This window comes from Indicator indicator, chromosome 12 (genome assembly GCF_027791375.1).
Source record: "Indicator indicator isolate 239-I01 chromosome 12, UM_Iind_1.1, whole genome shotgun sequence".
Lineage (NCBI taxonomy): Eukaryota > Metazoa > Chordata > Aves > Piciformes > Indicatoridae > Indicator > Indicator indicator.
This window is the reverse complement of record NC_072021.1, coordinates 3,258,407-3,284,519: the sequence shown is the minus strand read 5'-3', so window position 1 is coordinate 3,284,519 and position 26,113 is coordinate 3,258,407.

Below are 26,113 nucleotides of genomic sequence, written 5' to 3'. Positions count from 1 at the left end.
AAAACACTCTAGAACTGTTGGGGTGAGCTCCAGAGCCACACTGTATTATGGACCTGCTTGTATTTCCTCTCATCAATAAATGATAAGGACTATAGATCAATGGTAGGGCAGCAGTCACTAAGAACAACCACCACTCTTTTGTGATCTTCATCCCTCCTACAGCCTCTGTCAGGCTAAGACCCAATATTGCCAAGGGAGGTGAGAAGCAGCCATCATTTTGGTCTCCTTTAGCAAGATTTGTTGCAGGGCTAGTGGTGGGATGGGTTCAGTTCTAGCAGTAATCAAGGGAGCAGCAGCAACCAAGTAGGTCTATAGACCATTACAGGTAACTAGGAACCTCTCCTCACAGAATGAACTTGTCCTCAGACAAGGAGGTACATAGATTACCTGGATTACCTGTCTGGAGAAAGAACTCCAGTGGAAAGCAAATCAGAGAGAAAGGGCCAAAGCCTCCCAGAGGGAGTCTGGTCCAGGCTGTGGTGGGAGATTGATGGTCAGTGGCCACTGCTCTGCCAGTTCTGTTCCTCCAACCTTATCAAAGTTTGGAGAGGAGCCAATGAAGTCCCCAGACCAACAACCGGGTGCCTGCTGGAGTCCCTTCAGGCCACTTCTCCCACCTTTTCACTTTCTTCTTCAGTCTCAAGTAACCCTGGAGTAAGTGTCCTTGAAATCAGGTAGAAAAGATCCCTCAGATGTGTGGCTCTGTCAGGTGGCTTGTAGCAGTTAACAAAGCTGAACCAGCATGCTGTGGGATGAGGTGGATGGTCACTGGTGGCTGATCTGCCCCAGAGAGTCTGCAGCACCCAGCTGAGTTTGCAGTGCTTACACTCAACCTGCCTTGTGCATAGCTCTTAGATTGTGTTCATCACTGTGCCACTGGTGCAGGGAAGCCTGGGAACAACTCTTGCTTTGTGTAAACTGCTGAAGGGACTGCAACATTACTCTGACCTCCCTGAACAGTGTCACGTTTGCTCTCTCAACATGCAGGGTAGCAACTCTGCTGTTCTTCTCCTCGTTACACTGACAATTTTAAACTCAGCCATTTCCTTCTCACTGTGGCCAACACCACCCTCTCTTCCACCATTCCTTTTGCATGCACAGCAAGCCACATCTAGGAGGGCATCTTTCCTAGTTGTCTCTGTGAGTGCTTGTGACAAGAAGCTGTCTCCTGTGAAGTTCAGGAATGTTTCAGACCTGGTCACAGCACTGTGGTACTCCCAGCTGATGTGCAGGAGGTTGAAATCCACCTCAAGGACCAGGGCTGTTCCTCATTGCCTAGAGGGTGAGGAGAATTTGTTACTCCTCAGTGCTGGCATCCCAGCTTGGTGACTGGCTGCAGACCCCCACTACAGCATCTGCTATTTTCCCCTCACCCAGAGGCTCTCAACCCCATCATCACTGACTGTAAAGGCTGTTCCAGCAAACCTCTTCCTTTATATCTAGTGTGACACCTCCACCTCTCCTGCCCTGCCTACCCCTCCTCAGCACCCTGTACCCTCCCTCCCAGCACTCCAAGTGTGGGATTCATTCCATCAAGTGCCACAAGTCCCAAATACACCCCAGATGTGGCAGCAGACCAAGGCTTCAAGCCAAAGGCACTTGCACTCACAGCCTGTGAGAGCCCCCTGTAGGCGTTGGGGGCACCCTAGCCCAGGAGGACCCGGGGAGCTGGGGTGGGGAAGAACCCAAGAAGCTGCCCATTCAGGAGCAGCCCTTCCCCACAGCAGAGGTGACACCCGGGCATCCCCAGGCCCCCCCAGCAGGCATGGCACCCCTGTCTGCTGTGGCACCCCACTCCCTTTTGCACCTTGGGCCTTGTGGATAAATATTTCAGTGGCACCTTCCACTTCCTTTGGTGTGACATGTCCACCATGGAGGATGTCCCCCTGTGTCTTGAGTGATGGGGGACATTTCCTTCTCAGGTCAGGAGGGAGGTGTGTGCGGCTGAAAGGGTGGGCAGGGAAAGGATGGGTGTGGTGCCTGGACTGGGGAGAGCTTCAGCTTGAAGCAAGCAGTTTTGTGAAGAGCAGGACGAGTGCCCACTTTGTGACTGAGTCCCTCGTTGCCTGACTTTCTGGTGAGAGCTTTCTCCTTGGTGAAGAGGGAATCTACTGATACAGCAGAGACATTCTGGTTCAGCAGAACATACTATTTTTGGCTTCTCTTCCAAAGTGGATCAGAAGTGGGGTTGGTGATTGGGTGTTATTTTTTAAATTTTTTTCTTTTGTATGGTTTTGTAATTGATTAGCTTGTTAGAAGTGCAGCTTCCTCTGAAGCTATGTCAGGTTACATCACTTGTGATGGCAAAGTAGTTTTGGAGGTGGTTGGGCTGAAAGAAAGGGCTCGTGTGAAGCCTCAGCACACAGAGGCACAAGCACTTGTCCAGTGTCACAATAAAGAGCAAGAGGGAATTGCACAGAAGGTGGATGCAGTGCCAGGACAAAGGGCAATGGTTTTAAAGTGTAGCAGGGTAGGTTTAGGTTGGGCATAAGGAAGAAGTTCTTTACAATTAGAGTGGTGTAATGCTGGAACAGGCTGCCTGGGGATGTGGTTGAGGCCCTGTCACCGGGGAGACGTTCAAGATCAGACTCCGTGTGGCCCTGATCTAGAAGCATGTGTCCTTGCTTACAGCAGGGGAGTTGGACGAGGTGACTGTTGAGGATCCCTGCCAACCCAATGCAATCTGAATCTGTGAACACAGGGCAGAGAAAGAAGAAGTTTTGAAAAGGGACACAGAGCTAGATGGAGAGGATAAGGAAGACTTAACTCTGAAGGGCAGATGAGGAAAATTATTAAAAATTGGATAAGAATGCAGATAAACATGGAGAAAGACAAAAATAATTGACTGCAAGACAAAGGACCGAAAAAAAGAGAGATGGGGAAGAGCACAGAGAGGAACTGCGGCGCCGCAGTCCCGGCACCGAAACACCGGGTGGCAGCATCGAGCCCTGCCGGAGAGGTGCCGCGGCACTGCCTGACAATCGCAGGTTGTTGTACTCGGTGCGAAGAAGGCTACAATCTGGATCTGCCAGATCCAAACACGTGTAGGGCTGGCGGAGCTGTAAGAGATGTGCCAGAGTATGAATGGGGCAGGAGAGAGCAGCAGGGTCTGAACAACATCCCAGCTCCTCCTGCACACAACTTGCAAGTCAGGAGGTCCCTCACTGAGAGAGAATTCGTCTCTCCCGTGGAGGTTTGCAAATGCCACCCTGTGAAGAAGCCTCGGCTCCTAGGCTTAAAGACATTCAAGCATTCAGATGAAATTCAAAGAACACAAACTCAAGGGGTTTGAAACCCACAGAATAAAATCAGTCTAAATTTTAATACAGTCCCCCACAAATTTCTCTTTGAGTTCATAAAAGTTTTCACTCCAAACAGGCTTCAGGCTGAGGAAGCCCAGAGACATGCTAAGCTCTGGAGCTCTGCACATTCAGAAGCGTTCTTTGGCCTTCTTGAAGCACAGAGGCTGACACGATTGGCCTGAGTGTGCATTCAGAGTACCTCAGGGTGGGAAAGTCTGAAAAAGTGCAGCAAAGAAGGACAGAAAGCATAGGACCACCCTTGTTTTGACACTTGGTGATTTTACAAACCCTCGGAACACCCCTGGAAACTGAGTTCTACTTTCATTTGCACCACTGACACTGACTTTTTTGTAAACAAACACATCAACATTAGCTAAGTAGCAGGGTTTGCATAGCTTAATATGGTGAATTTCAAAGCATAGCTGTCAATAAAATATTTCACCTATAAAACAACACAGCCTTGTGTTAAAGTAAACAACCACAAACCAAACCTTTATTGAGTACAAGAGCAGGTGGCCCAGACTGAAGGGCTCCTGTCTGTTCTCAGAAGTTTGCAAAACCCAAAGCCCTGAGTGGTCCTGATCGAAGCACCAAGCCACTGGCTTGTGACTTCAAGTGCCAAAGGGCTTTGTGCACAGCAGCAGTGTAGATGCCCTCTGCAGATCCCTTCCAGCCCATGTCACTCTGTCACCTCTATCACACAACACCCCTGGATGTCACTGGTATTTATCCTTTGACTGCAGTGAAGCAAAGCACTGGAAGGCGGAGAGCCCTGGGGCTGTTTAGCCTGGAGAAGAGAAGGCTGAGTGGGGATCTTACTAATGTTTGACAACTATCAGGAATCTTGGCTGGGCCAGTTCCTTCCCAGTCAGCAAGGACGCCTGCTGTGCTTCAGGGAACCACAGGGCAGTTGAATGGGAAGGGGCCTGTGGAGATGACTTCTGCAAGCCAGGTCAGCAAGAGCAGGGCACCCACAGGCGTGTCCAAAGAGGGCCTGCCCCCTGCACAAGTGGCGTCATGGCCAGGCAGTGACGTCAGAGTGCAGGGGCGTGGCCACGCAGTGATGTCAGAGTGCAGGGGCGTGGTCACTCAGTGACATCACAATGGAGGGGCGTGGCAATGCGATGACTCAACAGTGGGGGACTACTCTATAAAAGCCACTGGCTGGGAGACCACTGCAGTGACCACAGCTGAGGTCCTCTGGAACAGGAGTCGTCAGCTCAGGGTTGCAGCTCCAGAAGAGCTCTTGCAAGGAGCCTTGGAGTACTGTCTCACCGCTGGTGTCCGGAAGGAAACCGCACTGCTAAGTGCACCAGGAGAGAGGAGAGAGGTGAGCAGCAGCAGGCCTATGGAGAAGGCTTAGCCAGGGAGGGGGCCCTAGGACAATGACAGTGTCCTGCCTTGCAAGCACCATGCAGGAGGCTTAGTTGAGCTGACACCTGAGCATCTCTCAATCTCTCTTTCTTTCTAGATTGGCTACAGAAGACAGCCCTTGGTGCAAGGAGCAACAGGGATGATGGACCCTAAGGAATTTCTGGACCTCCCACTCGGGGTCAAGATCCCTGTGCCACGCAACTCCAAGCCTGTCTTTGTCAGGACAAAGCTGGGGGGAAAGGTAAAGGAATTAGAAAAGGGTAGAAATGCTGTGTTCTTTTACAGGGACCCCATGGTGTCCCCATCCTTTAGAGAAGGTCCTTGTGGCCACCTGCTCTCCAGCAGCCACATCTTCAGCACTTCAGTCAGACAGGCCTGGGGAGTCCAGGCAAGCTCCTGGCTCCGTGGTGCCCACAGAAATGACTTCCTCATAGCATGCTCCAGGCTGCGTCCAGAGCTAGGAAGCTTGTTCAGGCCCTGCTGCTTTCTCCTGCCCATGGGGATTCATCCTCTGGCACATCTCTTCCAGCTGCACCAGCCCTCCAGCTATTTTGACCTGGGAGATCCCTATTGTCGCCTGCTTGGCACGGAGTACAACAGCCTGCATGACCCCTACCTGCGGGACTACCACAGCCGGAAAGACAACTTGGAGAGGCTGAAAAGGCTGGGATATGTCACCAGCAATGGCAAAGTAGGTTTGGAGCATCCTTCCAAGTGGGGTGCCTGGCACAGAGGGAGGGAGGGAGGGAGAGTCTGCAGAGGAGCAGCTTCCCTTCTGCTGCAGTCAGACTGTCCCAGGGAAGGCAGCCTGAGCAGCTGGCTTGGCAGCACTTGGGTGATTTCTCCTCTCCTCTCTCCATAGGTGACTTGCACTCTGAAGGAGTTCAATGAGTACCGACAGTATCTGACCACACACAAGCAGGAGGCAGAGAAGGTGTCCAGGAGACAAGAGGTAAGTCAAGCTGAGTGTTCACAGACACACTGAGAGGTGTCAGCAGCAGCGTGGTGCTGAGGGCTGGGGCTTGAATTATTGCATCCTGGTGGGTGGGGGAGCCCTTCCACAGGGGGAAAGAAGGAAGACAAAGACAAAGACAGAGAGCTGTGCTGGTGGGTGCTGTGTGGCCAGCACACAGGGACACAAACACTTGTCCAGCTAACAGCTAACTTGGTGTGTCACTTTGCAGGAAAGGCTTCGTCAACACATGGACAAATCAAAGGATTCTGCCAAACCCATGGCAGTGATTGGCAATCCTTGCCTACTGCATCCACGAAAGCCAGGTTGCCCACCTCCAGCCAGAAGCACAAAGGCCAAGCTGATACTGGAGCAACAACAGAGAAGAGGAGAAGCAGTGTTGGAGCAGCCTGTGGCTGGAGGAGCTCCCCAAGTGGGAAAATCAGAGAGAGAAAGATTGGGGCAAGCTGAAAGAGCAGCTCCTTCACAGGCTCCCCCTGAGCCCCTTGAGACTTCTGCTCAGTCTGCAGAAGGCTCTAGGTGCAAATCTTCGGAAGCCCTGGAGCTTCCCAGGCTTAATCTCCCCAAGAGGCAGCTGCAGCTCTCCCAGCCGCCTGTCCCAGCCACTGCTCATGTCCAGCAGCTGAGTCGTGCAATTGCCAGGGAGACCATCTCCAGTATTCAGCAGGGCCGTGCACAAAGGGCTGGGGCTTCCAGAAGCCCAGAGAGAGAAGCGCAGGCAAAGGCAGCAGCCTTGGCAAGCTCTTTGGCTGTGAGGACCACAGCAAGTCAGCTCGCTGACTGTGTGATAGAGCAGATCTGTCAGCCTGGGCCTGCGCTGCCCCCCAGGCTGAAAGCTGTTGGAAGGCAAGCTGTAAAGCTGCCCAAACTACCAGCTGGCAAGGAGAGCTGTGCCACGGAGGACACCCTTCCCGCCGTGGGCCCACAGTTTTCCAGACAGCCTGTCCCTCCAGCCGGTCCGAAGCCGCCCACCGAGAGAGGACGGCACAGGCTTTTGCCCAAAAGGGTGGTCCGAGGGGACCCCCAGCAGTCCATGTGACAGACAAGAGTGTCAGTTGTGGAGCTTGTGGGCAGTGTCTTGAAGGGAAGGTGTGTGGTGTGTCAAGACACCTGTAAAAGGGCCTCGTCTGCTCCACCTGCTGGGAAACAAACAGACTTTATGCACTTGTGCTTGTAAGAAACCCATTGCTTGTATGGACCTGCCTCGAGCAGGGAGACTGCTGGAGTGACCACAGCTGAGTGCCTCTGGAACAAGAGGAGTCAGAACCTCTTGCAAGGAGCCCTGCAAGCAGCATCTCACTGCTCCAGCCCAGAAGGAAGCTGCACTGCTGAGTGCACCAGGAGAGAGGAGAGAGGTGAGCAGCAGTGATATGGAGAGAAGGCTAAGGTGGGGAGGGGGCCCTGGGACATGCCCTCACTTGTAAGCACCATGCAGGAGGCTTATTGAGCTGACACTTGAGCATCTCTCTTTCTAGACTGGCTACAGAAGACAGCACCTGGGGCAAGGAGCAACTGGGATGATGGAGCCTAAGGAATTTCTGGACCTTCCACTAAGGGTCAAAAATCCCTCTGCTACCCAGCTCCACGCCAGTCTTTGTTCTGGACAAAGCTGGGGAAAAGGTAAAGGAATTAGAAAAGGGTAGAAATGCTGTGTTCTTTTACAGGGACCCCATGGTGTCCCCATTCTTTAGAGAAGGTCCTTGTGGCCACCTGCTCTCCAGCAGCCACTTCTTCAGCACTTCAATCAGACAGGCCTGGGGAGTCCAGACAAGCTCCTGGCTCCGTGCTGCCAACAGAAATGGCTTTCTCATGGCATGTTCCAGGCTGCTTCCAGAGCTGGATGGAGAAGATCCTTGTGCTGGTGTCAGCTCCTTCCAACTAAAGGATCTTGAACTTTCCACAGGGACAGCTTGGAACCTCTAGGGAGTCTCTGAAGTAGAGAGCCTTTTCCTCTGGGTGGGAAGGTAAGCCAGGATTACTCTCTGCCTCAGGGCAGGGGCTTAGAAATTCCATCCTGTGTGCAGGAGGAGCTGGGATGCTTGTTCAGGCCCTGCTGCTCTCTCCTGTCCCTGAGGATTCATCCTCTGGCACATCTCTTCCAGCTGCACCAGCCCTCCAGCTATTTTGACCTGGGAGATCCCTATTGTCGCCTGCTTGGCACGGAGTACAACAGCCTGCAGGACCCCTACCTGCGGGACTACCACAGCCGGAAAGACAACTTGGAGAGGCTGAAAAGGCTGAGATGTGTCACCAGCAATGGCAGAGTAGGTTTGGAGCATCCTTCCAAGTGGGGTGCCTGGCACAGAGGGAGGCAGAGTCTGCAGAGGAGCAGCTTCCCTTCTGCTGCAGTCAGACTGTCCCAGGGAAGGCAGCCTGAGCAGCTGGCTTGGCAGCACTTGGGTGATTTCTCCTCTCCTCTCTCCATAGGTGACTTGCACTCTGAAGGAGTTCAATGAGTACCGACAGTATCTGACCACACACAAGCAGGAGGCAGAGAAGGTGTCCAGGAGACAAGAGGTAAGTCAAGCTGAGTGTTCACAGACACACTGAGAGGTGTCAGCAGCAGCATGGTGCTGAGGGCTGGGGCTTGACTTGCTGCATCCTGGTAGATGGGGGTGCCCTTTTAATGTGGGAAAGGAGGAAGACGAAGAGGTGAGAGCTGTGCTGGTGGGTGTCAGCTCACAGGGACTCAAGCACTTGTCCAGCTAACAGCTAACTTGGTGTGTCACTTTGCAGGAAAGGCTTCGTCAACACATGGACAAATGAAAGGATTCTGCCAAACCCATGGCACTGATTGGCAATCCTTGCCTACTGCATCCACCACAGCCAGGTTGCCCACCTCCAGCCAGAAACACGAAGACCAAGCTGATACTGGAGCAAGAACAGAGAAGAGGAAAAGCAGCGTTGGAGCAGCCAGTGGCTGGAGGAGCTCCCCAAGAGGAAAACTCGGTCCAGCCAGTCTGAAGCCCCCCACTGAGAGAGTGTGGCAGAGTGCTGTGCCTGTAAGATATTTGTCTGAGGGGAGCCCCAGTCCATGGGACAAACGAGAGTGTCAGTTGTGGAGCCTGTGGGCAGTGTCCTGAAGAAGGTGTGTGGTGTGGCAAGAGAGGTGTAAGAGGCCCTGGTCTGCTCCACCTACCAGAAAACAGACTTCATGCACTTGTGCTTGCAAGAAAGAGGTTGTAAGAGGCAGCTCCAGCATGGACAAAAGACTTTGGGTGTCTGCCAGCCAAAACACTCTAGAACTGTTGGGGTGAGCTCCAGAGCCACACTGTATTATGGACCTGCTTGTATTTCCTCTCATCAATAAATGATAAGGACTATAGATCAATGGTAGGGCAGCAGTCACTAAGAACAACCACCACTCTTTTGTGATCTTCATCCCTCCTACAGCCTCTGTCAGGCTAAGACCCAATATTGCCAAGGGAGGTGAGAAGCAGCCATCATTTTGGTCTCCTTTAGCAAGATTTGTTGCAGGGCTAGTGGTGGGATGGGTTCAGTTCTAGCAGTAATCAAGGGAGCAGCAGCAACCAAGTAGGTCTATAGACCATTACAGGTAACTAGGAACCTCTCCTCACAGAATGAACTTGTCCTCAGACAAGGAGGTACATAGATTACCTGGATTACCTGTCTGGAGAAAGAACTCCAGTGGAAAGCAAATCAGAGAGAAAGGGCCAAAGCCTCCCAGAGGGAGTCTGGTCCAGGCTGTGGTGGGAGATTGATGGTCAGTGGCCACTGCTCTGCCAGTTCTGTTCCTCCAACCTTATCAAAGTTTGGAGAGGAGCCAATGAAGTCCCCAGACCAACAACCGGGTGCCTGCTGGAGTCCCTTCAGGCCACTTCTCCCACCTTTTCACTTTCTTCTTCAGTCTCAAGTAACCCTGGAGTAAGTGTCCTTGAAATCAGGTAGAAAAGATCCCTCAGATGTGTGGCTCTGTCAGGTGGCTTGTAGCAGTTAACAAAGCTGAACCAGCATGCTGTGGGATGAGGTGGATGGTCACTGGTGGCTGATCTGCCCCAGAGAGTCTGCAGCACCCAGCTGAGTTTGCAGTGCTTACACTCAACCTGCCTTGTGCATAGCTCTTAGATTGTGTTCATCACTGTGCCACTGGTGCAGGGAAGCCTGGGAACAACCCTTGCTTTGTGTAAACTGCTGAAGGGACTGCAACATTACTCTGACCTCCCTGAACAGTGTCACGTTTGCTCTCTCAACATGCAGGGTAGCAACTCTGCTGTTCTTCTCCTCGTTACACTGACAATTTTAAACTCAGCCATTTCCTTCTCACTGTGGCCAACACCACCCTCTCTTCCACCATTCCTTTTGCATGCACAGCAAGCCACATCTAGGAGGGCATCTTTCCTAGTTGTCTCTGTGAGTGCTTGTGACAAGAAGCTGTCTCCTGTGAAGTTCAGGAATGTTTCAGACCTGGTCACAGCACTGTGGTACTCCCAGCTGATGTGCAGGAGGTTGAAATCCACCTCAAGGACCAGGGCTGTTCCTCATTGCCTAGAGGGTGAGGAGAATTTGTTACTCCTCAGTGCTGGCATCCCAGCTTGGTGACTGGCTGCAGACCCCCACTACAGCATCTGCTATTTTCCCCTCACCCAGAGGCTCTCAACCCCATCATCACTGACTGTAAAGGCTGTTCCAGCAAACCTCTTCCTTTATATCTAGTGTGACACCTCCACCTCTCCTGCCCTGCCTACCCCTCCTCAGCACCCTGTACCCTCCCTCCCAGCACTCCAAGTGTGGGATTCATTCCATCAAGTGCCACAAGTCCCAAATACACCCCAGATGTGGCAGCAGACCAAGGCTTCAAGCCAAAGGCACTTGCACTCACAGCCTGTGAGAGCCCCCTGTAGGCGTTGGGGGCACCCTAGCCCAGGAGGACCCGGGGAGCTGGGGTGGGGAAGAACCCAAGAAGCTGCCCATTCAGGAGCAGCCCTTCCCCACAGCAGAGGTGACACCCGGGCATCCCCAGGCCCCCCCAGCAGGCATGGCACCCCTGTCTGCTGTGGCACCCCACTCCCTTTTGCACCTTGGGCCTTGTGGATAAATATTTCAGTGGCACCTTCCACTTCCTTTGGTGTGACATGTCCACCATGGAGGATGTCCCCCTGTGTCTTGAGTGATGGGGGACATTTCCTTCTCAGGTCAGGAGGGAGGTGTGTGCGGCTGAAAGGGTGGGCAGGGAAAGGATGGGTGTGGTGCCTGGACTGGGGAGAGCTTCAGCTTGAAGCAAGCAGTTTTGTGAAGAGCAGGACGAGTGCCCACTTTGTGACTGAGTCCCTCGTTGCCTGACTTTCTGGTGAGAGCTTTCTCCTTGGTGAAGAGGGAATCTACTGATACAGCAGAGACATTCTGGTTCAGCAGAACATACTATTTTTGGCTTCTCTTCCAAAGTGGATCAGAAGTGGGGTTGGTGATTGGGTGTTATTTTTTAAATTTTTTTCTTTTGTATGGTTTTGTAATTGATTAGCTTGTTAGAAGTGCAGCTTCCTCTGAAGCTATGTCAGGTTACATCACTTGTGATGGCAAAGTAGTTTTGGAGGTGGTTGGGCTGAAAGAAAGGGCTCGTGTGAAGCCTCAGCACACAGAGGCACAAGCACTTGTCCAGTGTCACAATAAAGAGCAAGAGGGAATTGCACAGAAGGTGGATGCAGTGCCAGGACAAAGGGCAATGGTTTTAAAGTGTAGCAGGGTAGGTTTAGGTTGGGCATAAGGAAGAAGTTCTTTACAATTAGAGTGGTGTAATGCTGGAACAGGCTGCCTGGGGATGTGGTTGAGGCCCTGTCACCGGGGAGACGTTCAAGATCAGACTCCGTGTGGCCCTGATCTAGAAGCATGTGTCCTTGCTTACAGCAGGGGAGTTGGACGAGGTGACTGTTGAGGATCCCTGCCAACCCAATGCAATCTGAATCTGTGAACACAGGGCAGAGAAAGAAGAAGTTTTGAAAAGGGACACAGAGCTAGATGGAGAGGATAAGGAAGACTTAACTCTGAAGGGCAGATGAGGAAAATTATTAAAAATTGGATAAGAATGCAGATAAACATGGAGAAAGACAAAAATAATTGACTGCAAGACAAAGGACCGAAAAAAAGAGAGATGGGGAAGAGCACAGAGAGGAACTGCGGCGCCGCAGTCCCGGCACCGAAACACCGGGTGGCAGCATCGAGCCCTGCCGGAGAGGTGCCGCGGCACTGCCTGACAATCGCAGGTTGTTGTACTCGGTGCGAAGAAGGCTACAATCTGGATCTGCCAGATCCAAACACGTGTAGGGCTGGCGGAGCTGTAAGAGATGTGCCAGAGTATGAATGGGGCAGGAGAGAGCAGCAGGGTCTGAACAACATCCCAGCTCCTCCTGCACACAACTTGCAAGTCAGGAGGTCCCTCACTGAGAGAGAATTCGTCTCTCCCGTGGAGGTTTGCAAATGCCACCCTGTGAAGAAGCCTCGGCTCCTAGGCTTAAAGACATTCAAGCATTCAGATGAAATTCAAAGAACACAAACTCAAGGGGTTTGAAACCCACAGAATAAAATCAGTCTAAATTTTAATACAGTCCCCCACAAATTTCTCTTTGAGTTCATAAAAGTTTTCACTCCAAACAGGCTTCAGGCTGAGGAAGCCCAGAGACATGCTAAGCTCTGGAGCTCTGCACATTCAGAAGCGTTCTTTGGCCTTCTTGAAGCACAGAGGCTGACACGATTGGCCTGAGTGTGCATTCAGAGTACCTCAGGGTGGGAAAGTCTGAAAAAGTGCAGCAAAGAAGGACAGAAAGCATAGGACCACCCTTGTTTTGACACTTGGTGATTTTACAAACCCTCGGAACACCCCTGGAAACTGAGTTCTACTTTCATTTGCACCACTGACACTGACTTTTTTGTAAACAAACACATCAACATTAGCTAAGTAGCAGGGTTTGCATAGCTTAATATGGTGAATTTCAAAGCATAGCTGTCAATAAAATATTTCACCTATAAAACAACACAGCCTTGTGTTAAAGTAAACAACCACAAACCAAACCTTTATTGAGTACAAGAGCAGGTGGCCCAGACTGAAGGGCTCCTGTCTGTTCTCAGAAGTTTGCAAAACCCAAAGCCCTGAGTGGTCCTGATCGAAGCACCAAGCCACTGGCTTGTGACTTCAAGTGCCAAAGGGCTTTGTGCACAGCAGCAGTGTAGATGCCCTCTGCAGATCCCTTCCAGCCCATGTCACTCTGTCACCTCTATCACACAACACCCCTGGATGTCACTGGTATTTATCCTTTGACTGCAGTGAAGCAAAGCACTGGAAGGCGGAGAGCCCTGGGGCTGTTTAGCCTGGAGAAGAGAAGGCTGAGTGGGGATCTTACTAATGTTTGACAACTATCAGGAATCTTGGCTGGGCCAGTTCCTTCCCAGTCAGCAAGGACGCCTGCTGTGCTTCAGGGAACCACAGGGCAGTTGAATGGGAAGGGGCCTGTGGAGATGACTTCTGCAAGCCAGGTCAGCAAGAGCAGGGCACCCACAGGCGTGTCCAAAGAGGGCCTGCCCCCTGCACAAGTGGCGTCATGGCCAGGCAGTGACGTCAGAGTGCAGGGGCGTGGCCACGCAGTGATGTCAGAGTGCAGGGGCGTGGTCACTCAGTGACATCACAATGGAGGGGCGTGGCAATGCGATGACTCAACAGTGGGGGACTACTCTATAAAAGCCACTGGCTGGGAGACCACTGCAGTGACCACAGCTGAGGTCCTCTGGAACAGGAGTCGTCAGCTCAGGGTTGCAGCTCCAGAAGAGCTCTTGCAAGGAGCCTTGGAGTACTGTCTCACCGCTGGTGTCCGGAAGGAAACCGCACTGCTAAGTGCACCAGGAGAGAGGAGAGAGGTGAGCAGCAGCAGGCCTATGGAGAAGGCTTAGCCAGGGAGGGGGCCCTAGGACAATGACAGTGTCCTGCCTTGCAAGCACCATGCAGGAGGCTTAGTTGAGCTGACACCTGAGCATCTCTCAATCTCTCTTTCTTTCTAGATTGGCTACAGAAGACAGCCCTTGGTGCAAGGAGCAACAGGGATGATGGACCCTAAGGAATTTCTGGACCTCCCACTCGGGGTCAAGATCCCTGTGCCACGCAACTCCAAGCCTGTCTTTGTCAGGACAAAGCTGGGGGGAAAGGTAAAGGAATTAGAAAAGGGTAGAAATGCTGTGTTCTTTTACAGGGACCCCATGGTGTCCCCATCCTTTAGAGAAGGTCCTTGTGGCCACCTGCTCTCCAGCAGCCACATCTTCAGCACTTCAGTCAGACAGGCCTGGGGAGTCCAGGCAAGCTCCTGGCTCCGTGGTGCCCACAGAAATGACTTCCTCATAGCATGCTCCAGGCTGCGTCCAGAGCTAGGAAGCTTGTTCAGGCCCTGCTGCTTTCTCCTGCCCATGGGGATTCATCCTCTGGCACATCTCTTCCAGCTGCACCAGCCCTCCAGCTATTTTGACCTGGGAGATCCCTATTGTCGCCTGCTTGGCACGGAGTACAACAGCCTGCATGACCCCTACCTGCGGGACTACCACAGCCGGAAAGACAACTTGGAGAGGCTGAAAAGGCTGGGATATGTCACCAGCAATGGCAAAGTAGGTTTGGAGCATCCTTCCAAGTGGGGTGCCTGGCACAGAGGGAGGGAGGGAGGGAGAGTCTGCAGAGGAGCAGCTTCCCTTCTGCTGCAGTCAGACTGTCCCAGGGAAGGCAGCCTGAGCAGCTGGCTTGGCAGCACTTGGGTGATTTCTCCTCTCCTCTCTCCATAGGTGACTTGCACTCTGAAGGAGTTCAATGAGTACCGACAGTATCTGACCACACACAAGCAGGAGGCAGAGAAGGTGTCCAGGAGACAAGAGGTAAGTCAAGCTGAGTGTTCACAGACACACTGAGAGGTGTCAGCAGCAGCGTGGTGCTGAGGGCTGGGGCTTGAATTATTGCATCCTGGTGGGTGGGGGAGCCCTTCCACAGGGGGAAAGAAGGAAGACAAAGACAAAGACAGAGAGCTGTGCTGGTGGGTGCTGTGTGGCCAGCACACAGGGACACAAACACTTGTCCAGCTAACAGCTAACTTGGTGTGTCACTTTGCAGGAAAGGCTTCGTCAACACATGGACAAATCAAAGGATTCTGCCAAACCCATGGCAGTGATTGGCAATCCTTGCCTACTGCATCCACGAAAGCCAGGTTGCCCACCTCCAGCCAGAAGCACAAAGGCCAAGCTGATACTGGAGCAACAACAGAGAAGAGGAGAAGCAGTGTTGGAGCAGCCTGTGGCTGGAGGAGCTCCCCAAGTGGGAAAATCAGAGAGAGAAAGATTGGGGCAAGCTGAAAGAGCAGCTCCTTCACAGGCTCCCCCTGAGCCCCTTGAGACTTCTGCTCAGTCTGCAGAAGGCTCTAGGTGCAAATCTTCGGAAGCCCTGGAGCTTCCCAGGCTTAATCTCCCCAAGAGGCAGCTGCAGCTCTCCCAGCCGCCTGTCCCAGCCACTGCTCATGTCCAGCAGCTGAGTCGTGCAATTGCCAGGGAGACCATCTCCAGTATTCAGCAGGGCCGTGCACAAAGGGCTGGGGCTTCCAGAAGCCCAGAGAGAGAAGCGCAGGCAAAGGCAGCAGCCTTGGCAAGCTCTTTGGCTGTGAGGACCACAGCAAGTCAGCTCGCTGACTGTGTGATAGAGCAGATCTGTCAGCCTGGGCCTGCGCTGCCCCCCAGGCTGAAAGCTGTTGGAAGGCAAGCTGTAAAGCTGCCCAAACTACCAGCTGGCAAGGAGAGCTGTGCCACGGAGGACACCCTTCCCGCCGTGGGCCCACAGTTTTCCAGACAGCCTGTCCCTCCAGCCGGTCCGAAGCCGCCCACCGAGAGAGGACGGCACAGGCTTTTGCCCAAAAGGGTGGTCCGAGGGGACCCCCAGCAGTCCATGTGACAGACAAGAGTGTCAGTTGTGGAGCTTGTGGGCAGTGTCTTGAAGGGAAGGTGTGTGGTGTGTCAAGACACCTGTAAAAGGGCCTCGTCTGCTCCACCTGCTGGGAAACAAACAGACTTTATGCACTTGTGCTTGTAAGAAACCCATTGCTTGTATGGACCTGCCTCGAGCAGGGAGACTGCTGGAGTGACCACAGCTGAGTGCCTCTGGAACAAGAGGAGTCAGAACCTCTTGCAAGGAGCCCTGCAAGCAGCATCTCACTGCTCCAGCCCAGAAGGAAGCTGCACTGCTGAGTGCACCAGGAGAGAGGAGAGAGGTGAGCAGCAGTGATATGGAGAGAAGGCTAAGGTGGGGAGGGGGCCCTGGGACATGCCCTCACTTGTAAGCACCATGCAGGAGGCTTATTGAGCTGACACTTGAGCATCTCTCTTTCTAGACTGGCTACAGAAGACAGCACCTGGGGCAAGGAGCAACTGGGATGATGGAGCCTAAGGAATTTCTGGACCTTCCACTAAGGGTCAAAAATCCCTCTGCTACCCAGCTCCACGCCAGTCTTTGTTCTGGACAAAGCTGGGGAAAAGGTAAAGGAATTAGAAAAGGGTAGAAATGCTGTGTTCTTTTACAGGGACCCCATGGTGTCCCCATTCTTTAGAGAAGGTCCTTGTGGCCACCTGCTCTCCAGCAGCCACTTCTTCAGCACTTCAATCAGACAGGCCTGGGGAGTCCAGACAAGCTCCTGGCTCCGTGCTGCCAACAGAAATGGCTTTCTCATGGCATGTTCCAGGCTGCTTCCAGAGCTGGATGGAGAAGATCCTTGTGCTGGTGTCAGCTCCTTCCAACTAAAGGATCTTGAACTTTCCACAGGGACAGCTTGGAACCTCTAGGGAGTCTCTGAAGTAGAGAGCCTTTTCCTCTGGGTGGGAAGGTAAGCCAGGATTACTCTCTGCCTCAGGGCAGGGGCTTAGAAATTCCATCCTGTGTGCAGGAGGAGCTGGGATGCTTGTTCAGGCCCTGCTGCTCTCTCCTGTCCCTGAGGATTCATCCTCTGGCACATCTCTTCCAGCTGCACCAGCCCTCCAGCTATTTTGACCTGGGAGATCCCTATTGTCGCCTGCTTGGCACGGAGTACAACAGCCTGCAGGACCCCTACCTGCGGGACTACCACAGCCGGAAAGACAACTTGGAGAGGCTGAAAAGGCTGAGATGTGTCACCAGCAATGGCAGAGTAGGTTTGGAGCATCCTTCCAAGTGGGGTGCCTGGCACAGAGGGAGGCAGAGTCTGCAGAGGAGCAGCTTCCCTTCTGCTGCAGTCAGACTGTCCCAGGGAAGGCAGCCTGAGCAGCTGGCTTGGCAGCACTTGGGTGATTTCTCCTCTCCTCTCTCCATAGGTGACTTGCACTCTGAAGGAGTTCAATGAGTACCGACAGTATCTGACCACACACAAGCAGGAGGCAGAGAAGGTGTCCAGGAGACAAGAGGTAAGTCAAGCTGAGTGTTCACAGACACACTGAGAGGTGTCAGCAGCAGCATGGTGCTGAGGGCTGGGGCTTGACTTGCTGCATCCTGGTAGATGGGGGTGCCCTTTTAATGTGGGAAAGGAGGAAGACGAAGAGGTGAGAGCTGTGCTGGTGGGTGTCAGCTCACAGGGACTCAAGCACTTGTCCAGCTAACAGCTAACTTGGTGTGTCACTTTGCAGGAAAGGCTTCGTCAACACATGGACAAATGAAAGGATTCTGCCAAACCCATGGCACTGATTGGCAATCCTTGCCTACTGCATCCACCACAGCCAGGTTGCCCACCTCCAGCCAGAAACACGAAGACCAAGCTGATACTGGAGCAAGAACAGAGAAGAGGAAAAGCAGCGTTGGAGCAGCCAGTGGCTGGAGGAGCTCCCCAAGAGGAAAACTCGGTCCAGCCAGTCTGAAGCCCCCCACTGAGAGAGTGTGGCAGAGTGCTGTGCCTGTAAGATATTTGTCTGAGGGGAGCCCCAGTCCATGGGACAAACGAGAGTGTCAGTTGTGGAGCCTGTGGGCAGTGTCCTGAAGAAGGTGTGTGGTGTGGCAAGAGAGGTGTAAGAGGCCCTGGTCTGCTCCACCTACCAGAAAACAGACTTCATGCACTTGTGCTTGCAAGAAAGAGGTTGTAAGAGGCAGCTCCAGCATGGACAAAAGACTTTGGGTGTCTGCCAGCCAAAACACTCTAGAACTGTTGGGGTGAGCTCCAGAGCCACACTGTATTATGGACCTGCTTGTATTTCCTCTCATCAATAAATGATAAGGACTATAGATCAATGGTAGGGCAGCAGTCACTAAGAACAACCACCACTCTTTTGTGATCTTCATCCCTCCTACAGCCTCTGTCAGGCTAAGACCCAATATTGCCAAGGGAGGTGAGAAGCAGCCATCATTTTGGTCTCCTTTAGCAAGATTTGTTGCAGGGCTAGTGGTGGGATGGGTTCAGTTCTAGCAGTAATCAAGGGAGCAGCAGCAACCAAGTAGGTCTATAGACCATTACAGGTAACTAGGAACCTCTCCTCACAGAATGAACTTGTCCTCAGACAAGGAGGTACATAGATTACCTGGATTACCTGTCTGGAGAAAGAACTCCAGTGGAAAGCAAATCAGAGAGAAAGGGCCAAAGCCTCCCAGAGGGAGTCTGGTCCAGGCTGTGGTGGGAGATTGATGGTCAGTGGCCACTGCTCTGCCAGTTCTGTTCCTCCAACCTTATCAAAGTTTGGAGAGGAGCCAATGAAGTCCCCAGACCAACAACCGGGTGCCTGCTGGAGTCCCTTCAGGCCACTTCTCCCACCTTTTCACTTTCTTCTTCAGTCTCAAGTAACCCTGGAGTAAGTGTCCTTGAAATCAGGTAGAAAAGATCCCTCAGATGTGTGGCTCTGTCAGGTGGCTTGTAGCAGTTAACAAAGCTGAACCAGCATGCTGTGGGATGAGGTGGATGGTCACTGGTGGCTGATCTGCCCCAGAGAGTCTGCAGCACCCAGCTGAGTTTGCAGTGCTTACACTCAACCTGCCTTGTGCATAGCTCTTAGATTGTGTTCATCACTGTGCCACTGGTGCAGGGAAGCCTGGGAACAACTCTTGCTTTGTGTAAATTGCTGAACGGACTGCAACATTACTCCGAACTTAGGTTGAATTATTGCTTTCAAAAGAGCTTAGGGTAAAGCCTTTGACTGGCTTTGTGAAACTTCTTGACAAATATTATTTGGTTTTTTAAACTACAAGTAATTCTGTCCACATTCCTGCCAGACTGGGGATTCTTTGGAGCATGAAAATCCCATTTCATATTTAACATTCTAGACATTTCCTGTAGAATTTCAGAAATAAAAGAGTCCCCTGTCTGATGAGAGTCCTAAATGGACTCCAAATGTATATATCTCTTCAGTTGATGCCAGTAGGAAAAGGCTCTGGCCAACCTGGAAATCCACTCAACTGCCTCTCCTTCCTTACCTCTCCTTTCTGAAGAGGCTACAACCCTCCATGCAGCACTCCAATAAAAGTCAAACTTTAGTAATTTAAATGTCCATCTCCTGCTCCTTTAGGACAAGTAGCAGCACTGAATGCTGTTGTCCATCCTTACTGTCCCTTGACAACTCATTAATATTAAAATTCCTTTGGTCTCCCACGTTTACTTTAGCTAATAAGCCACGTCCATCACAGAGTGCTTTATTCATGCTCAGCAGAGGCCCACCTTCAAACCTGCAAATACTTTTTCGGAGCCCCCACAAGCATTTGTTTCAGCTACTAAACTTTGTGTGCTCTATTCGTGCTCCAAAATGGAGATCATAGGGCGACTGCTGCCTCGGGAGGCTGCCAGCAGCGGATGCTGTTGCTGTCCCTCGCCTTACTACATCAGTTTGATGCGGGCTCAGACTGCACCGGCCGCTCACAGAACAAGGCAGGGCCGCTGCGGAGGAGCCTTCAGCGCTCTCCTGCCGGCCTTCCTAGCGCGGCTCCTGCTTCTGCCCACCCTGCACTCCGCAGGGATGGCCACCGGGTGGCGCCCGCGTCTACCAGTAAGTGGCCCGACCCATACTAACCGTTTCGGAGGCATCTACAGCCTCCTCGTGAAACCGTTTTCCTCCCTTTTTCATCTGGATTGCTTCCTCTTGCATATCTCTCCCATCCAGCTGCCAGGTATTCGCCAGGTGTCACCTCGGCAAAGGTGGCACAAAAGCAGAGCTGGCAGAGGACAGCACTCTCGGTGGAGTTCAGGGATTGCTTGTTCCAGTTCAGGATGCAGGAGGCCAGCCAGAGCTTTCTCCCTATTCCCCAAGTCCACGTGACTGTTCAGCGTCAGAGACACGCTGGAGGATCTTTTGTGGGATGGAAGAAATTTGGGAACTGGTGGCTTTCTGGGCCTGCAGATATCCAAAGCATCTGATTACAAGAAACCCCTGTACCTCATAACTTGTTTATTCCTTTTCAAATGCTGAATGAGAAAAAAAAAAATCTTTTGGCTTACCATAGTAAGGCATACCATAAGGACATACCTGAGAAGTTAAAAAATAGGTGGGGTTTTTGTACTTTTTACTCGATACAGGCACTGAAAACCTGAAAGAGATTAGTTTTGTTATGTTGCTTTGATGCCTCATGTTCAGTAATGTTTTAATGTTTTAACTGTGCTCTCATCTGCCTTCTTTCAGACCACTGCTAGGCTTTCCACTTTCTTGCATGCTGAAACATATATTACAAGGGGCCTGGGAATAGAATCTTAAATCACTTGCTTACCTATGCCATGTCAGAAGTAGGATCTACAGAGCTATATCAATGTTTTCATTCATTTTGCTCCCGATGTTAATTAACACAGTAATCAATTATAAGGCATCTAAAAGAGCTCATAGACTAATCTGAAATACAAATCACAGGAGGTTCTTCTGTGGACTTGAGACTTCAGTCGATACACAAAGTTTGTATGCAAGCTACTAAAGAGCATGAAGGGCTGGCTGTTCTTGAATACCAAGATTGTCCTCACTGGACACAACCTGTCTGACCTTAAAGAGATCAAATGATCATAGAATCATAGAATCAAGAAGGTTGGAAGAGACCTCAAAGATCATCGAGTCCAACCTGTCAGCCTAAACCTCATGACTATCTAAACCATGGCACCAAGTGCCACGTCCAATGCCCCCTTGAACACCTCCAGGGATGGTGACTCCACCACCTCCCTGGGCAGCCCATTCCAATGGCCAACCACTCTCTCTGTGAAGAACTTTCTCCTCACCTCCAGCCTAAACCTCCCCTGGTGCAGCAGGACACTCTCTAGCTGCTTAGAATAAGGTCCACCAATTGCTGCATAGAGCAGATGATATTAGTGTGTGTAGTCATATACACATGCTGCAGACAGCTCCATGCATGTGCCAGAGTGCAATGTAAAGGTCTTTGCAAGATCTCCCTTCGAAATAGTGGAAAGCATTTTGTGCACATATGTTTATTCTGAGAGTAGGATGAGACAGTTCTGCAGGAGAAATGAGTAATATTGATTTGCTTGGGTTTTCCCCATAGTGGCCACAGACTGCATCTATTGTGGCAGTTAATTTGCTTTCTTGAGGCTTTGTAGAATTTAGACCTACTGCACTCTTCTTCAACCATCTTTACAGGGGAAGAAGAACTTCCCTGAAGAAAGGAATGACAGGACAGTTGGAATCTTTCAGCTTCTTCTTGCAAAAGACTTCTGATTCAGTTTGGTTCCCTTTTCCTCTAGATGATGTGTACTCTTGATGATACTAAGGACATGAACTCCATACTGCTTATATTCAAGAAACACAATAGAACCATAGAACTGTGGCGGTTGGGAGAGACTGAGAGCATCAAGTCTAACCACTCACCTAGAGCTCACAATCCCACCACTATTGCTAAGCCACTGTCACTTAACCATGTGTCTAAGAACATCCACGTGTCTTTTAAATACATCCAGGGATGGTGACTCCACCACCTTTCCGGGTAGCCTGTTCCAATGCTTTCTGTGAAGAAATTGTTCCTAATATCCAACCTGGACCTCCCCTGGCACAGCTTGAGGCCATTTCCTCTTGTCCTGTCACTGGTGTGTGAGAAGAGAGTGACTCCCACCTCTCTCTCCAGCCTTCTTTGAGGAAGTTGTAGAGGGTGATGAGGTCTCCCCTCAGCCTCCTCTTTGGAAGATTAACCAACATCAGTTCCCTCAGCCATTTCTTATAAAGATCTGTCTTCAAGGCCTCAGTGCACCTCAGTGTCCTTCTTGTGGTGAGGGGCCCAAAAGTGAACATAGTACTCGAGCTGTGGCCTCGCCAGTGCTGATTAGACAATCAGATCCCTAGACCTGCTGGTCACACTGTTCCTGATACAAGCTAGGATGCTGTTGGCCTTCTTGGCCACCTGAGCATATTGCTGGCTCGTGTTCAGCCAGCTGTTGATCAACACCCTCAGGTCCTTCTCCACCAGGCAGCTTTCCAGCCACTCTTCCCCAAGCCTGTAATGTTGCATGCAGTTGTTGTGGCTCAAGTGTAGGACCTGGCACTTGGCCTTGTTGAATCTCATACTGTTGGCGTCAGGACATTTATTCAGGTCCCTCTGCAGATCCTTCCTGCCCTCCAGATCGACCACCCAGCTTGGTGTCATCCTGCAAACCAATAGGTCCTTGTGAACATTCATGCATTTACTTCTTGACTATGGGTTTTACAGTGGTAGTGATGTTGCTTCTGCCATCACAGCAACTTGGAATTAAAAAGTGATCCATTTGTTTTTAGGATTAGTTTTCCTTTATCTTATGCTTGTTGTTCCTATAAGCTAAAGCTGCTGTTGTCCATCCCCTTCATGCATGCTGTAGTTGCTACAAGGGCCTTTGTAGACTCTTAGAAAGTGATGCCATCTTTTAGTATTCTTGTGTCCTATTGCCCCAGATGTTGAGCAGTCTGTTTTCTTGGGTTGGGATTGTGGCTGTGTGTATATTCTGAATCACAGCTCTGCTTGCTCTGTTGTCAGAGCACTTGCCACATTTTTGATTCTTTCAAACACTGGAAAGTAGAAATATTTTTTTAACAATTGCACCAGCATGAGCAGATTGAGTGATTTCCTTTGCTTGCTAAATTCCAATCACATCCCCAAGGTTAATTATAGTTCTTCTGAGTGTCACCACCCCAGACCCTGTCAGACTGCCAGCACCCCAACATTTTAGGAATGATTCTTCAGCCCTACATCAGCCACAAGTTTTTCTCACTTTTCCCTGTCTTACTGGATAGATCCTATATGAATCTTTTCAGCTGTCTTTAACTTTCTAGGATTTTTAACTCAATTATTGAGATTTTCACATGCTGCATTCCAAACAAGGCACTTCTAAAGTTATATTTTACTAATTTGCACTTAGAAATTTTTCAAAGCCATGGAAGAAACCGAGACCTGCTTCTTCTGTGTACCTGAATCCTAAGCAGCCTGCACTGTTAAGAACAGACGTTTCTGTGCAATGTGGCAATTGATCCCAATCTTGTATGTATTTAAAATATTGATTAAGGTATTTAGCGTGTGGAGGGCAGCTCAGCATCCATCCTCTGTGCGCTGCAGATAGCATCTGTGTACACCTTTCAGCAGGAGTGGAGTGTGATAAAGCCCAGTGGTGGAAGTGAGTTCTCAGGAACGATTGCCTTTAGCCTTGGTGAAAATCTGCACTGCCAGACCAAAAGCAATTTCACTATGATATAGAATGAGCTCTTGGTGGAGAAGTAACTCTTTTCCAGTAGAATGGACAGCTTTCTGTTTCATTTAATAGGAATAATAGTATTACTTGCTAATAATATAAGGTTACTATATGCTTGTATTGCTCTAAGCTCTATTTCTTCTTTTTATCTTACTTGGCTTGTATAAAATTCCATCATTTAAACCTGGCTTTACCCCTCACAACATTAGATAATTAGCTAAAACATTAGATGTTTAACTGAACCACACAGTTGGTCATCTTAGAATCCTTCCAGAGTCAATGAAGAGAGAGAATAACTTTCAGACAGCTGCTAAGATCTTAAAATTAATTTCTTCAACTCCCTTTTTCACCTGGGAAACCCCTCTGGCAACTGTACTTCTTCCACAGTCAGCTTTACTTAGCCAAGAAACTTGACTTTTATCCAGAATCCATAGTATTTCTGAGAATTCTTTAAACAATACAGTATAAAGTCACTAAGGGGAAAGAAATACCTAATGCCTAGGTATTTCTTCTGTGCAAGCTATGTTTCTTTTGCTCAGATCAGCATTGTTAACATTTTCAGTGTAAGAGAGATTTTCCTTTGGTAAGCAAACACATCTCATGATGGAGATGTAAGCTTTCTGGCTAATGATCTGCTCTGTTTAAGTCCCACATGACACAGAGGCAAAACAGAGTTCTACAAAACATTTATGAGTCTAAAATAATAAAAATATTCTGGGGAGACAAGTGCTCCTCTTTTTATCTGTGCTGCCTGCCAGGTAAGTCCATGTATTCTGCCTTTTAAGATTTCACATGAAAGATCTTAGCTGAATAAAGGTTGCAGATTTTTTTTGTTTGTAAGACAGATTTAGCAAGATTTGTATACATCTATGAGATCAAGATGGATTTACCTTGTACCAAGCAACAAAGGTGTCATTAATGTAATAAGGAAATAGTCAAGTGTATGCTTGCCAAATCTAACAAAATTGTATGTATTTCTTACCTGCTGTGCTTGTGGATTTGTAGAAATGTATGGTAGTTTTTAAGTCTTCCCTTCATCCTGCTCTATAACTCATGCCCAGTTAAACAAAATACTTGGTAGAAATTAAATCAATGTACTCTATGAGATTGTCAAAAACTTAATAATAAAAATTAACACTAATTTTAAAAGAAACAAATAAAACCAAACCAAAATAAAACGAAACAAAACAAAGCAAAATAAAATAAACCCAACAACCAAAACACATAATCTCCCTATGGAATCTGTGCTTAAAAAAAAAGTGGTTTCAAATGTTTTGCTCACCTCATTCACATAAAGCACTCATCTGAATTTCAGTTTCATGAGTTGAAAAATATGATTCAAAACTGCACACGTGTGTTTTTGCTGTGCCTCTATAGGAGAGGAATGCTGGAATATATGACCGACCTGGCACATCCCTGGCAAGACAGCAGCCTTCATCTCAGGGCAAGCCCACAAAGAGCTTCTTCAATTGCCTGAACTTTTTCCAAAGCACATAGTGCCTCTCAAAGAGAGGAGAAAAGACTAATTTCCTTTTTAAAAATAATATTTGTGGACCCAAGAAATAAAATGAATTCTTATTGTTAGAGAAATCCAGACATAACTTAATTTCCATATTAAGACAAATAAGTATGGTCTAACACAAGTCTCTCTGGGTAGTTATTTAAAACAAAGAATTGAGTCTTATACAACATTCACTATCTAAAAGCTGTCATTTCCTCTTCAGATTTTAACCTGAAATGTCACCTGTGGCCATTGGGTACTTCCAAAATCAGTGACAGCCTATTGAAGCACCATCATCATATGGATGTGTCTGTTACAGTAACAAGTACACAAGGGCATTGATGATTGTGTGAAGAAAGTATTTTTATAGATTGTGTATCCACATGGAAAATAATATTTGAGACCATGTAGTATGTGCATAGATGGAAGCAATACTGTTTTTTTTCTTCATGTCACACCCTGTCACCCCCAATTTTGCCCTAATACAACCACTTAATATCTGACAATATAACCACTTCACACTTCAGAATTTACTCTGAACTTTTTTTCCCCCTACTTTTACTTGGATCTTTACATAGTGCTTAAAGTTTTTCATGCTTTCCTTGTTTTTCTGAAGAAGATAAGTTTTTTTCATCTTTGAAGCATATCAATCTTATCTCTTAATTGTGAGTTAAACACTGATAAAAGTATTTTGAGAAAAAGAAAATCTTATCTGGGGAGTTTTAAACCAGGAAAAGTCTACTCCCAACAAGGAAAACTCGGATGGTTTTCCCATTGCACAAGTACAAATAAAAGCAAAACAGACTGCAGATGGAAATGTAGAATGACAAAGAACTGCAAAAGGAGCTATTATGCTACCTTTCAGCAATTAAGCACAAGAAATTCCTAACATTCATTTCTTCATCTACATTTATTTTCCTGATTCACAGAAAAGACCATGACAGTGGCTAAAAGGTGTTTTTTTTCTCCCCTGTTAATTGGTATAGTACTGTAGGTCACACGATTTTGAGGGGTGAAAATGTTCTTTATCTGACTCTCTTCCTAAAGATATATCTGCTCTCAAGAGATGAGGAAGATAACAGTGTTTACAAAAGCAGATTTCAGGAACGTGCTTTGCAAAAACATTCCGATAATGATGCAGCCACACACACTATCACAGTATCAGTAAGTCACTGTAACCAAGCTTTTAATGTCATTTATAAAAAAATAGAGTTATTTACATTTGCAACTTATTTGATGGCATCTTCTTTTCTTACAGCATTTCAATCAGTGAAGAAGTGTCACCGGAACTCATGTGGGGTAAACATTTCAAAGATAAGCAGGACAACACAGGAAAGAAATGTCTAAACCATTGCAAATT